This window comes from Lissotriton vulgaris, chromosome 12 (assembly GCF_964263255.1).
Source record: "Lissotriton vulgaris chromosome 12, aLisVul1.2, whole genome shotgun sequence".
In the NCBI taxonomy this organism is placed as follows: Eukaryota; Metazoa; Chordata; class Amphibia; order Caudata; family Salamandridae; genus Lissotriton; species Lissotriton vulgaris.
This window is the reverse complement of record NC_141700.1, coordinates 451017024-451030950: the sequence shown is the minus strand read 5'-3', so window position 1 is coordinate 451030950 and position 13927 is coordinate 451017024. Positions and strand designations below refer to the sequence as shown.

The window sequence follows — 13927 nt, the reverse complement described above, 5'->3', positions numbered from 1 at the left end:
CAGGTTTGAGCATAAGAGTCTCAACTTCACCATTGCTGCACTGGTAGGATTTGGCTGAATAGAAGATGCAAATTATGCTATTCATAGTTTCTATTATTCCTGTTAACTGTAGCATAACCCTTCCTCTCTCAACTTACCAGCTGGCTTAATCGCTACTGGTGTACCATATCCTAAAACAAAGGAAGTAAGAAGGGTGCGCTGCCACTTGGCTGGCAAAAAGATTTATATCCCAATGTACGTGCTACAATTCTTTAGAGAGTGTTAGCAAATGAGGCAAGGGAATGCAGAGAAGTATGAGAGGTTATAAACACAAATTGAGATTTGATTTTTTAATTGAGCTGTTGATTTTCACAATAAAACAGACTCCATAGTATTGATCTGGTTACCCTTTATAAAAATCTAAACTTTTTGTATTGCTTATACTAAATGTACTAACAGTGGACTTTTCCATCTGCAGATTATACTGAATGACCAGCAGTGGCAGTGTTTCACAGCAGAGTTTCTCTGAATTGCCGAGACTGAAGCAAAAAAAAAAAAGGAAGTCTTCTGGCATACTGCATCATTTTACCAATTTATGTGGTAAGTAAAACTCCCAATCATTCTTTTAGGCATTAAAAAGATGTAAATAGCATCGGAATGTCCTCACTAATTTATAGTGGGAGCCTGTGCCTGAATATAATTTCTGTCAAGATGGAAGTAATATGTATCACATTATGTTGGTCATGATAGTTAATAAAAGACTGACTGACTCAAACTCTACTAAAACCTGCTTTAGATCCTGGTGCTAGCAACGTTCTATTCGAGGAAATAGCTGCCTTTGAGACTGAAATGCACCATCTCACTTATGAAAAATAGTGTTACATACTCAAGGAAGGAAGCACATCTAACCTCTTCTCCTGCACTCTCTATGTTGGACTCTGATACTCAAGATGGATTGTTGTTAAGGTTAATCTGTCTTTGTACCTCAATTCCACTTTCGAAAAGGACACAGTGCTTCGACTGGTTCCCATTCCTTTACCATTCCCCCTCCTACGTGGCTGGCAGTCATGAATACAGATAGTAACCTACTGTATAACTTCTGATATCTCATCCTCCTGTGTGGTTAGCTTCCACAAGGACAATTGGTCCAGGGTTGTCTGACATCATAAAGCTAAAGCAAGAAGTTGTCTGACATGAGGTGCCATTCTGTTGCTTAGCAGTCTGACATCATAAAGCTAAAGCAAGATGTTTTCCGACTAGAAGGCCACTCTGTTGCAAAGCAGCTGGCATCATGAAGGTAAAGGAAGATGTTTTCTGACATGAGAGCCACTCTGTTGCCTAACAAGGAGTAGGATACATTTATCTTGGTAATGAGATGAGTTGCAGGGTAGACAGGATGCCCAACGAAAAGATGAGATGGTACGAAGAAAGAAATTAGAACTTTATTTAGACTTACTCATTTGTATGAACGCAGGTTTGAGCATAAGAGTCTCAACTTCACCATTGCTGCACTGGTAGGATTTGGCTGAATAGAAGATGCAAATTATGCTATTCATAGTTTCTATTATTCCTGTTAACTGTAGCATAACCCTTCCTCTCTCAACTTACCAGCTGGCTTAATCGCTACTGGTGTACCATATCCTAAAACAAAGGAAGTAAGAAGGGTGCGCTGCCACTTGGCTGGCAAAAAGATTTATATCCCAATGTACGTGCTACAATTCTTTAGAGAGTGTTAGCAAATGAGGCAAGGGAATGCAGAGAAGTATGAGAGGTTATAAACACAAATTGAGATTTGATTTTTTAATTGAGCTGTTGATTTTCACAATAAAACAGACTCCATAGTATTGATCTGGTTACCCTTTATAAAAATCTAAACTTTTTGTATTGCTTATACTAAATGTACTAACAGTGGACTTTTCCATCTGCAGATTATACTGAATGACCAGCAGTGGCAGTGTTTCACATCAGAGTTTCTCTGAATTGCCGAGACTGAAGCAAAAAAAAAAGGAAGTCTTCTGGCATACTGCATCATTTTACCAATTTATGTGGTAAGCAAAACTCCCAATCATTCTTTTAGGCATTAAAAAGATGTAAATAGCATCGGAATGTCCTCACTAATTTATAGTGGGAGCCTGTGCCTGAATATAATTTCTGTCAAGATGTAAGTAATATGTATCACATTATGTTGGTCATGATAGTTAATAAAAGACTGACTGACTCAAACTCTACTAAAACCTGCTTTAGATCCTGGTGCTAGCAACGTTCTATTAGAGAAAATATCTGCCTTTGAGACTGAAATGCACCATCTCACTTATGAAAAATAGTGTTACATACTCAAGGAAGGAAGCTCATCTAACCTCTTCTCCTGCACTCTCTATGTTGGACTCTGATACTCAAGATTAATTGTTGTTAAGGTTAATCTGTCTTTGTACCTCAATCCCACTTTTGAAAAGGACACAGTGCTTCGACTGGTTCCCATTCCTTTACCATTCCCCCTCCTACGTGGCTGGCAGTCATGAATACAGATAGTAACCTACTGCATAACTTCTGATATCTCATCCTCCTGTGTGGTTAGCTTCCACAAGGACAATTGGTCCAGGGGTGTCTGACATCATAAAGCTAAAGCAAGAAGTTGTCTGACATGAGGTGCCATTCTGTTGCCTAGCAGTCTGACATCATAAAGCTAAAGCAAGATGTTTTCTGACTAGAAGGCCACTCTGTTGCAAAGCAGCTGGCATCATGAAGCTAAAGGAAGATGTTGTCTGACATGAGAGCCACTCTGTTGCCTAACAAGGAGTAGGATACATTTATCTTGGTAATGAGATGAGTTGCAGGGTAGATAGGATGCCCAACGAAAAGATGAGATGGTACGAAGAAAGAAATTAGAACTTTATTTAGACTTACACATTTGTATGAACGCAGGTTTGAGCATAAGAGTCTCAACTTCACCATTGCTGCACTGGTAGGATTTGGCTAAAGAGAAGATGCAAATTATGCTATTCATAGTTTCTATTATTCCTGTTAACTGTAGCATAACCCTTCCTCTCTCAACTTACCAGCTGGCTTAATCGCTACTGGTGTACCATATCCTAAAACAAAGGAAGTAAGAAGGGTGCGCTGCCACTTGGCTGGCAAAAAGATTTATATCCCAATGTACGTGCTACAATTGTTTAGAGAGTGTTAGCAAATGAGGCAAGGGAATGCAGAGAAGTATGAGAGGTTATAAACACAAATTGAGATTAGATTTTTTAATTGAGCTGTTGATTTTCACAATAAAACAGACTCCATAGTATTGATCTGGTTACCCTTTATAAAAATCTAAACTTTTTGTATTGCTTATACTAAATGTACTAACAGTGGACTTTTCCATCTGCAGATTATACTGAATGACCAGCAGTGGCAGTGTTTCACAGCAGAGTTTCTCTGAATTGCCGAGACTGAAGCAAAAAAAAAGGAAGTCTTCTGGCATACTGCATCATTTTACCAATTTATGTGGTAAGCAAAACTCCCAATCATTCTTTTAGGCATTAAAAAGATGTAAATAGCATCGGAATGTCCTCACTAATTTATAGTGGGAGCCTGTGCCTGAATATAATTTCTGTCAAGATGGAAGTAATATGTATCACATTATGTTGGTCATGATAGTTAATAAAAGACTGACTGACTCAAACTCTACTAAAACCTGCTTTAGATCCTGGTGCTAGCAACGTTCTATTAGAGGAAATATCTGCCTTTGAGACTGAAATGCACCATCTCACTTATGAAAAATAGTGTTACATACTCAAGGAAGGAAGCTCATCTAACCTCTTCTCCTGCACTCTCTATGTTGGACTCTGATACTCAAGATTAATTGTTGTTAAGGTTAATCTGTCTTTGTACCTCAATCCCACTTTTGAAAAGGACACAGTGCTTCGACTGGTTCCCATTCCTTTACCATTCCCCCTCCTACGTGGCTGGCAGTCATGAATACAGATAGTAACCTACTGCATAACTTCTGATATCTCATCCTCCTGTGTGGTTAGCTTCCACAAGGACAATTGGTCCAGGGGTGTCTGACATCATAAAGCTAAAGCAAGAAGTTGTCTGACATGAGGTGCCATTCTGTTGCCTAGCAGTCTGACATCATAAAGCTAAAGCAAGATGTTTTCTGACTAGAAGGCCACTCTGTTGCAAAGCAGCTGGCATCATGAAGCTAAAGGAAGATGTTGTCTGACATGAGAGCCACTCTGTTGCCTAACAAGGAGTAGGATACATTTATCTTGGTAATGAGATGAGTTGCAGGGTAGATAGGATGCCCAACGAAAAGATGAGATGGTACGAAGAAAGAAATTAGAACTTTATTTAGACTTACACATTTGTATGAACGCAGGTTTGAGCATAAGAGTCTCAACTTCACCATTGCTGCACTGGTAGGATTTGGCTAAAGAGAAGATGCAAATTATGCTATTTATAGTTTCTATTATTCCTGTTAACTGTAGCATAACCCTTCCTCTCTCAACTTACCAGCTGGCTTAATCGCTACTGGTGTACCATATCCTAAAACAAAGGAAGTAAGAAGGGTGCCCTGCCACTTGGCTGGCAAAAAGATTTATATCCCAATGTACGTGCTACAATTGTTTAGAGAGTGTTAGCAAATGAGGCAAGGGGATGCAGAGAAGTATGAGAGGTTATAAACACAAATTGAGATTTGATTTTTTAATTGAGCTGTTGATTTTCACAATAAAACAGACTCCATAGTATTGATCTGGTTACCCTTTATAAAAATCTAAACTTTTTGTATTGCTTATACTAAATGTACTAACAGTGGACTTTTCCATCTGCAGATTATACTGAATGACCAGCAGTGGCAGTGTTTCACAGCAGAGTTTCTCTGAATTGCCGAGACTGAAGCAAAAAAAAAAAAGGAAGTCTTCTGGCATACTGCATCATTTTACCAATTTATGTGGTAAGTAAAACTCCCAATCATTCTTTTAGGCATTAAAAAGATGTAAATAGCATTTGAATGTCCTCACTAATTTATAGTGGGAGCCTGTGCCTGAATATAATTTCTGTCAAGATGGAAGTAATATGTATCACATTATGTTGGTCATGATAGTTAATAAAAGACTGACTGACTCAAACTCTACTAAAACCTGCTTTAGATCCTGGTGCTAGCAACGTTCTATTCGAGGAAATAGCTGCCTTTGAGACTGAAATGCACCATCTCACTTATGAAAAATAGTGTTACATACTCAAGGAAGGAAGCACATCTAACCTCTTCTCCTGCACTCTCTATGTTGGACTCTGATACTCAAGATGGATTGTTGTTAAGGTTAATCTGTCTTTGTACCTCAATTCCACTTTCGAAAAGGACACAGTGCTTCGACTGGTTCCCATTCCTTTACCATTCCCCCTCCTACGTGGCTGGCAGTCATGAATACAGATAGTAACCTACTGTATAACTTCTGATATCTCATCCTCCTGTGTGGTTAGCTTCCACAAGGACAATTGGTCCAGGGTTGTCTGACATCATAAAGCTAAAGCAAGAAGTTGTCTGACATGAGGTGCCATTCTGTTGCTTAGCAGTCTGACATCATAAAGCTAAAGCAAGATGTTTTCCGACTAGAAGGCCACTCTGTTGCAAAGCAGCTGGCATCATGAAGGTAAAGGAAGATGTTTTCTGACATGAGAGCCACTCTGTTGCCTAACAAGGAGTAGGATACATTTATCTTGGTAATGAGATGAGTTGCAGGGTAGACAGGATGCCCAACGAAAAGATGAGATGGTACGAAGAAAGAAATTAGAACTTTATTTAGACTTACTCATTTGTATGAACGCAGGTTTGAGCATAAGAGTCTCAACTTCACCATTGCTGCACTGGTAGGATTTGGCTAAAGAGAAGATGCAAATTATGCTATTCATAGTTTCTATTATTCCTGTTAACTGTAGCATAACCCTTCCTCTCTCAACTTACCAGCTGGCTTAATCGCTACTGGTGTACCATATCCTAAAACAAAGGAAGTAAGAAGGGTGCGCTGCCACTTGGCTGGCAAAAAGATTTATATCCCAATGTACGTGCTACAATTGTTTAGAGAGTGTTAGCAAATGAGGCAAGGGAATGCAGAGAAGTATGAGAGGTTATAAACACAAATTGAGATTAGATTTTTTAATTGAGCTGTTGATTTTCACAATAAAACAGACTCCATAGTATTGATCTGGTTACCCTTTATAAAAATCTAAACTTTTTGTATTGCTTATACTAAATGTACTAACAGTGGACTTTTCCATCTGCAGATTATACTGAATGACCAGCAGTGGCAGTGTTTCACAGCAGAGTTTCTCTGAATTGCCGAGACTGAAGCAAAAAAAAAGGAAGTCTTCTGGCATACTGCATCATTTTACCAATTTATGTGGTAAGCAAAACTCCCAATCATTCTTTTAGGCATTAAAAAGATGTAAATAGCATCGGAATGTCCTCACTAATTTATAGTGGGAGCCTGTGCCTGAATATAATTTCTGTCAAGATGGAAGTAATATGTATCACATTATGTTGGTCATGATAGTTAATAAAAGACTGACTGACTCAAACTCTACTAAAACCTGCTTTAGATCCTGGTGCTAGCAACGTTCTATTAGAGGAAATATCTGCCTTTGAGACTGAAATGCACCATCTCACTTATGAAAAATAGTGTTACATACTCAAGGAAGGAAGCTCATCTAACCTCTTCTCCTGCACTCTCTATGTTGGACTCTGATACTCAAGATTAATTGTTGTTAAGGTTAATCTGTCTTTGTACCTCAATCCCACTTTTGAAAAGGACACAGTGCTTCGACTGGTTCCCATTCCTTTACCATTCCCCCTCCTACGTGGCTGGCAGTCATGAATACAGATAGTAACCTACTGCATAACTTCTGATATCTCATCCTCCTGTGTGGTTAGCTTCCACAAGGACAATTGGTCCAGGGGTGTCTGACATCATAAAGCTAAAGCAAGAAGTTGTCTGACATGAGGTGCCATTCTGTTGCCTAGCAGTCTGACGTCATAAAGCTAAAGCAAGATGTTTTCTGACTAGAAGGCCACTCTGTTGCAAAGCAGCTGGCATCATGAAGCTAAAGGAAGATGTTGTCTGACATGAGAGCCACTCTGTTGCCTAACAAGGAGTAGGATACATTTATCTTGGTAATGAGATGAGTTGCAGGGTAGATAGGATGCCCAACGAAAAGATGAGATGGTACGAAGAAAGAAATTAGAACTTTATTTAGACTTACACATTTGTATGAACGCAGGTTTGAGCATAAGAGTCTCAACTTCACCATTGCTGCACTGGTAGGATTTGGCTAAAGAGAAGATGCAAATTATGCTATTTATAGTTTCTATTATTCCTGTTAACTGTAGCATAACCCTTCCTCTCTCAACTTACCAGCTGGCTTAATCGCTACTGGTGTACCATATCCTAAAACAAAGGAAGTAAGAAGGGTGCCCTGCCACTTGGCTGGCAAAAAGATTTATATCCCAATGTACGTGCTACAATTGTTTAGAGAGTGTTAGCAAATGAGGCAAGGGGATGCAGAGAAGTATGAGAGGTTATAAACACAAATTGAGATTTGATTTTTTAATTGAGCTGTTGATTTTCACAATAAAACAGACTCCATAGTATTGATCTGGTTACCCTTTATAAAAATCTAAACTTTTTGTATTGCTTATACTAAATGTACTAACAGTGGACTTTTCCATCTGCAGATTATACTGAATGACCAGCAGTGGCAGTGTTTCACAGCAGAGTTTCTCTGAATTGCCGAGACTGAAGCAAAAAAAAAAAGGAAGTCTTCTGGCATACTGCATCATTTTACCAATTTATGTGGTAAGTAAAACTCCCAATCATTCTTTTAGGCATTAAAAAGATGTAAATAGCATTTGAATGTCCTCACTAATTTATAGTGGGAGCCTGTGCCTGAATATAATTTCTGTCAAGATGGAAGTAATATGTATCACATTATGTTGGTCATGATAGTTAATAAAAGACTGACTGACTCAAACTCTACTAAAACCTGCTTTAGATCCTGGTGCTAGCAACGTTCTATTCGAGGAAATAGCTGCCTTTGAGACTGAAATGCACCATCTCACTTATGAAAAATAGTGTTACATACTCAAGGAAGGAAGCACATCTAACCTCTTCTCCTGCACTCTCTATGTTGGACTCTGATACTCAAGATGGATTGTTGTTAAGGTTAATCTGTCTTTGTACCTCAATTCCACTTTCGAAAAGGACACAGTGCTTCGACTGGTTCCCATTCCTTTACCATTCCCCCTCCTACGTGGCTGGCAGTCATGAATACAGATAGTAACCTACTGTATAACTTCTGATATCTCATCCTCCTGTGTGGTTAGCTTCCACAAGGACAATTGGTCCAGGGTTGTCTGACATCATAAAGCTAAAGCAAGAAGTTGTCTGACATGAGGTGCCATTCTGTTGCTTAGCAGTCTGACATCATAAAGCTAAAGCAAGATGTTTTCCGACTAGAAGGCCACTCTGTTGCAAAGCAGCTGGCATCATGAAGGTAAAGGAAGATGTTTTCTGACATGAGAGCCACTCTGTTGCCTAACAAGGAGTAGGATACATTTATCTTGGTAATGAGATGAGTTGCAGGGTAGACAGGATGCCCAACGAAAAGATGAGATGGTACGAAGAAAGAAATTAGAACTTTATTTAGACTTACTCATTTGTATGAACGCAGGTTTGAGCATAAGAGTCTCAACTTCACCATTGCTGCACTGGTAGGATTTGGCTGAATAGAAGATGCAAATTATGCTATTCATAGTTTCTATTATTCCTGTTAACTGTAGCATAACCCTTCCTCTCTCAACTTACCAGCTGGCTTAATCGCTACTGGTGTACCATATCCTAAAACAAAGGAAGTAAGAAGGGTGCGCTGCCACTTGGCTGGCAAAAAGATTTATATCCCAATGTACGTGCTACAATTCTTTAGAGAGTGTTAGCAAATGAGGCAAGGGAATGCAGAGAAGTATGAGAGGTTATAAACACAAATTGAGATTTGATTTTTTAATTGAGCTGTTGATTTTCACAATAAAACAGACTCCATAGTATTGATCTGGTTACCCTTTATAAAAATCTAAACTTTTTGTATTGCTTATACTAAATGTACTAACAGTGGACTTTTCCATCTGCAGATTATACTGAATGACCAGCAGTGGCAGTGTTTCACAGCAGAGTTTCTCTGAATTGCCGAGACTGAAGCAAAAAAAAAAGGAAGTCTTCTGGCATACTGCATCATTTTACCAATTTATGTGGTAAGCAAAACTCCCAATCATTCTTTTAGGCATTAAAAAGATGTAAATAGCATCGGAATGTCCTCACTAATTTATAGTGGGAGCCTGTGCCTGAATATAATTTCTGTCAAGATGTAAGTAATATGTATCACATTATGTTGGTCATGATAGTTAATAAAAGACTGACTGACTCAAACTCTACTAAAACCTGCTTTAGATCCTGGTGCTAGCAACGTTCTATTAGAGAAAATATCTGCCTTTGAGACTGAAATGCACCATCTCACTTATGAAAAATAGTGTTACATACTCAAGGAAGAAAGCTCATCTAACCTCTTCTCCTGCACTCTCTATGTTGGACTCTGATACTCAAGATTAATTGTTGTTAAGGTTAATCTGTCTTTGTACCTCAATCCCACTTTTGAAAAGGACACAGTGCTTCGACTGGTTCCCATTCCTTTACCATTCCCCCTCCTACGTGGCTGGCAGTCATGAATACAGATAGTAACCTACTGCATAACTTCTGATATCTCATCCTCCTGTGTGGTTAGCTTCCACAAGGACAATTGGTCCAGGGGTGTCTGACATCATAAAGCTAAAGCAAGAAGTTGTCTGACATGAGGTGCCATTCTGTTGCCTAGCAGTCTGACATCATAAAGCTAAAGCAAGATGTTTTCTGACTAGAAGGCCACTCTGTTGCAAAGCAGCTGGCATCATGAAGCTAAAGGAAGATGTTGTCTGACATGAGAGCCACTCTGTTGCCTAACAAGGAGTAGGATACATTTATCTTGGTAATGAGATGAGTTGCAGGGTAGATAGGATGCCCAACGAAAAGATGAGATGGTACGAAGAAAGAAATTAGAACTTTATTTAGACTTACACATTTGTATGAACGCAGGTTTGAGCATAAGAGTCTCAACTTCACCATTGCTGCACTGGTAGGATTTGGCTGAATAGAAGATGCAAATTATGCTATTCATAGTTTCTATTATTCCTGTTAACTGTAGCATAACCCTTCCTCTCTCAACTTACCAGCTGGCTTAATCGCTACTGGTGTACCATATCCTAAAACAAAGGAAGTAAGAAGGGTGCGCTGCCACTTGGCTGGCAAAAAGATTTATATCCCAATGTACGTGCTACAATTCTTTAGAGAGTGTTAGCAAATGAGGCAAGGGAATGCAGAGAAGTATGAGAGGTTATAAACACAAATTGAGATTTGATTTTTTAATTGAGCTGTTGATTTTCACAATAAAACAGACTCCATAGTATTGATCTGGTTACCCTTTATAAAAATCTAAACTTTTTGTATTGCTTATACTAAATGTACTAACAGTGGACTTTTCCATCTGCAGATTATACTGAATGACCAGCAGTGGCAGTGTTTCACAGCAGAGTTTCTCTGAATTGCCGAGACTGAAGCAAAAAAAAAAGGAAGTCTTCTGGCATACTGCATCATTTTACCAATTTATGTGGTAAGCAAAACTCCCAATCATTCTTTTAGGCATTAAAAAGATGTAAATAGCATCGGAATGTCCTCACTAATTTATAGTGGGAGCCTGTGCCTGAATATAATTTCTGTCAAGATGTAAGTAATATGTATCACATTATGTTGGTCATGATAGTTAATAAAAGACTGACTGACTCAAACTCTACTAAAACCTGCTTTAGATCCTGGTGCTAGCAACGTTCTATTAGAGAAAATATCTGCCTTTGAGACTGAAATGCACCATCTCACTTATGAAAAATAGTGTTACATACTCAAGGAAGAAAGCTCATCTAACCTCTTCTCCTGCACTCTCTATGTTGGACTCTGATACTCAAGATTAATTGTTGTTAAGGTTAATCTGTCTTTGTACCTCAATCCCACTTTTGAAAAGGACACAGTGCTTCGACTGGTTCCCATTCCTTTACCATTCCCCCTCCTACGTGGCTGGCAGTCATGAATACAGATAGTAACCTACTGCATAACTTCTGATATCTCATCCTCCTGTGTGGTTAGCTTCCACAAGGACAATTGGTCCAGGGGTGTCTGACATCATAAAGCTAAAGCAAGAAGTTGTCTGACATGAGGTGCCATTCTGTTGCCTAGCAGTCTGACATCATAAAGCTAAAGCAAGATGTTTTCTGACTAGAAGGCCACTCTGTTGCAAAGCAGCTGGCATCATGAAGCTAAAGGAAGATGTTGTCTGACATGAGAGCCACTCTGTTGCCTAACAAGGAGTAGGATACATTTATCTTGGTAATGAGATGAGTTGCAGGGTAGATAGGATGCCCAACGAAAAGATGAGATGGTACGAAGAAAGAAATTAGAACTTTATTTAGACTTACACATTTGTATGAACGCAGGTTTGAGCATAAGAGTCTCAACTTCACCATTGCTGCACTGGTAGGATTTGGCTAAAGAGAAGATGCAAATTATGCTATTCATAGTTTCTATTATTCCTGTTAACTGTAGCATAACCCTTCCTCTCTCAACTTACCAGCTGGCTTAATCGCTACTGGTGTACCATATCCTAAAACAAAGGAAGTAAGAAGGGTGCGCTGCCACTTGGCTGGCAAAAAGATTTATATCCCAATGTACGTGCTACAATTGTTTAGAGAGTGTTAGCAAATGAGGCAAGGGAATGCAGAGAAGTATGAGAGGTTATAAACACAAATTGAGATTAGATTTTTTAATTGAGCTGTTGATTTTCACAATAAAACAGACTCCATAGTATTGATCTGGTTACCCTTTATAAAAATCTAAACTTTTTGTATTGCTTATACTAAATGTACTAACAGTGGACTTTTCCATCTGCAGATTATACTGAATGACCAGCAGTGGCAGTGTTTCACAGCAGAGTTTCTCTGAATTGCCGAGACTGAAGCAAAAAAAAAGGAAGTCTTCTGGCATACTGCATCATTTTACCAATTTATGTGGTAAGCAAAACTCCCAATCATTCTTTTAGGCATTAAAAAGATGTAAATAGCATCGGAATGTCCTCACTAATTTATAGTGGGAGCCTGTGCCTGAATATAATTTCTGTCAAGATGGAAGTAATATGTATCACATTATGTTGGTCATGATAGTTAATAAAAGACTGACTGACTCAAACTCTACTAAAACCTGCTTTAGATCCTGGTGCTAGCAACGTTCTATTAGAGGAAATATCTGCCTTTGAGACTGAAATGCACCATCTCACTTATGAAAAATAGTGTTACATACTCAAGGAAGGAAGCTCATCTAACCTCTTCTCCTGCACTCTCTATGTTGGACTCTGATACTCAAGATTAATTGTTGTTAAGGTTAATCTGTCTTTGTACCTCAATCCCACTTTTGAAAAGGACACAGTGCTTCGACTGGTTCCCATTCCTTTACCATTCCCCCTCCTACGTGGCTGGCAGTCATGAATACAGATAGTAACCTACTGCATAACTTCTGATATCTCATCCTCCTGTGTGGTTAGCTTCCACAAGGACAATTGGTCCAGGGGTGTCTGACATCATAAAGCTAAAGCAAGAAGTTGTCTGACATGAGGTGCCATTCTGTTGCCTAGCAGTCTGACATCATAAAGCTAAAGCAAGATGTTTTCTGACTAGAAGGCCACTCTGTTGCAAAGCAGCTGGCATCATGAAGCTAAAGGAAGATGTTGTCTGACATGAGAGCCACTCTGTTGCCTAACAAGGAGTAGGATACATTTATCTTGGTAATGAGATGAGTTGCAGGGTAGATAGGATGCCCAACGAAAAGATGAGATGGTACGAAGAAAGAAATTAGAACTTTATTTAGACTTACACATTTGTATGAACGCAGGTTTGAGCATAAGAGTCTCAACTTCACCATTGCTGCACTGGTAGGATTTGGCTAAAGAGAAGATGCAAATTATGCTATTTATAGTTTCTATTATTCCTGTTAACTGTAGCATAACCCTTCCTCTCTCAACTTACCAGCTGGCTTAATCGCTACTGGTGTACCATATCCTAAAACAAAGGAAGTAAGAAGGGTGCCCTGCCACTTGGCTGGCAAAAAGATTTATATCCCAATGTACGTGCTACAATTGTTTAGAGAGTGTTAGCAAATGAGGCAAGGGGATGCAGAGAAGTATGAGAGGTTATAAACACAAATTGAGATTTGATTTTTTAATTGAGCTGTTGATTTTCACAATAAAACAGACTCCATAGTATTGATCTGGTTACCCTTTATAAAAATCTAAACATTTTGTATTGCTTATACTAAATGTACTAACGGTGGACTTTTCCATCTGCAGATTATACTGAATGACCAGCAGTGGCAGTGTTTCACAGCAGAGTTTCTCTGAATTGCTGAGAATGAAGCAAAAAAAAAAAGGAAGTCTTCTGGCATACTGCATCATTTTACCAATTTATGTGGTAAGTAAAACTCCCAATCATTCTTTTAGGCATTAAAAAGATGTAAATAGCATCGGAATGTCCTCACTAATTTATAGTGGGAGCCTGTGCCTGAATATTATTTCTGTCAAGATGGAAGTAATATGTATCACATTATGTTGGTCATGATAGTTAATAAAAGACTGACTGACTCAAACTCTACTAAAACCTGCTTTAGATCCTGGTGCTAGCAACGTTCTATTCGAGGAAATATCTGCCTTTGAGACTGAAATGCACCATCTCACTTATGAAAAATAGTGTTACATAATCAAGGAAGGAAGCTCATCTAACCTCTTC

The 13927-nt window shown here is 38.8% G+C and overlaps 1 long non-coding RNA gene across 1 annotated transcript; it reads left to right on the top strand.

Moving 5' to 3' along the window:
• The first annotated feature begins 469 nt into the window (after positions 1 to 469).
• On the top strand, positions 470 to 12163 carry LOC147676743 (uncharacterized). Its single transcript, XR_015302558.1, has 9 exons — positions 470 to 579; positions 1908 to 2027; positions 3356 to 3474; positions 4803 to 4924; positions 6253 to 6371; positions 7700 to 7820; positions 9149 to 9268; positions 10597 to 10716; positions 12045 to 12163. It is a non-coding gene; the product is annotated as an uncharacterized LOC147676743 (long non-coding RNA).
• Positions 12164 to 13927: the final 1764 nt, after the last annotated feature.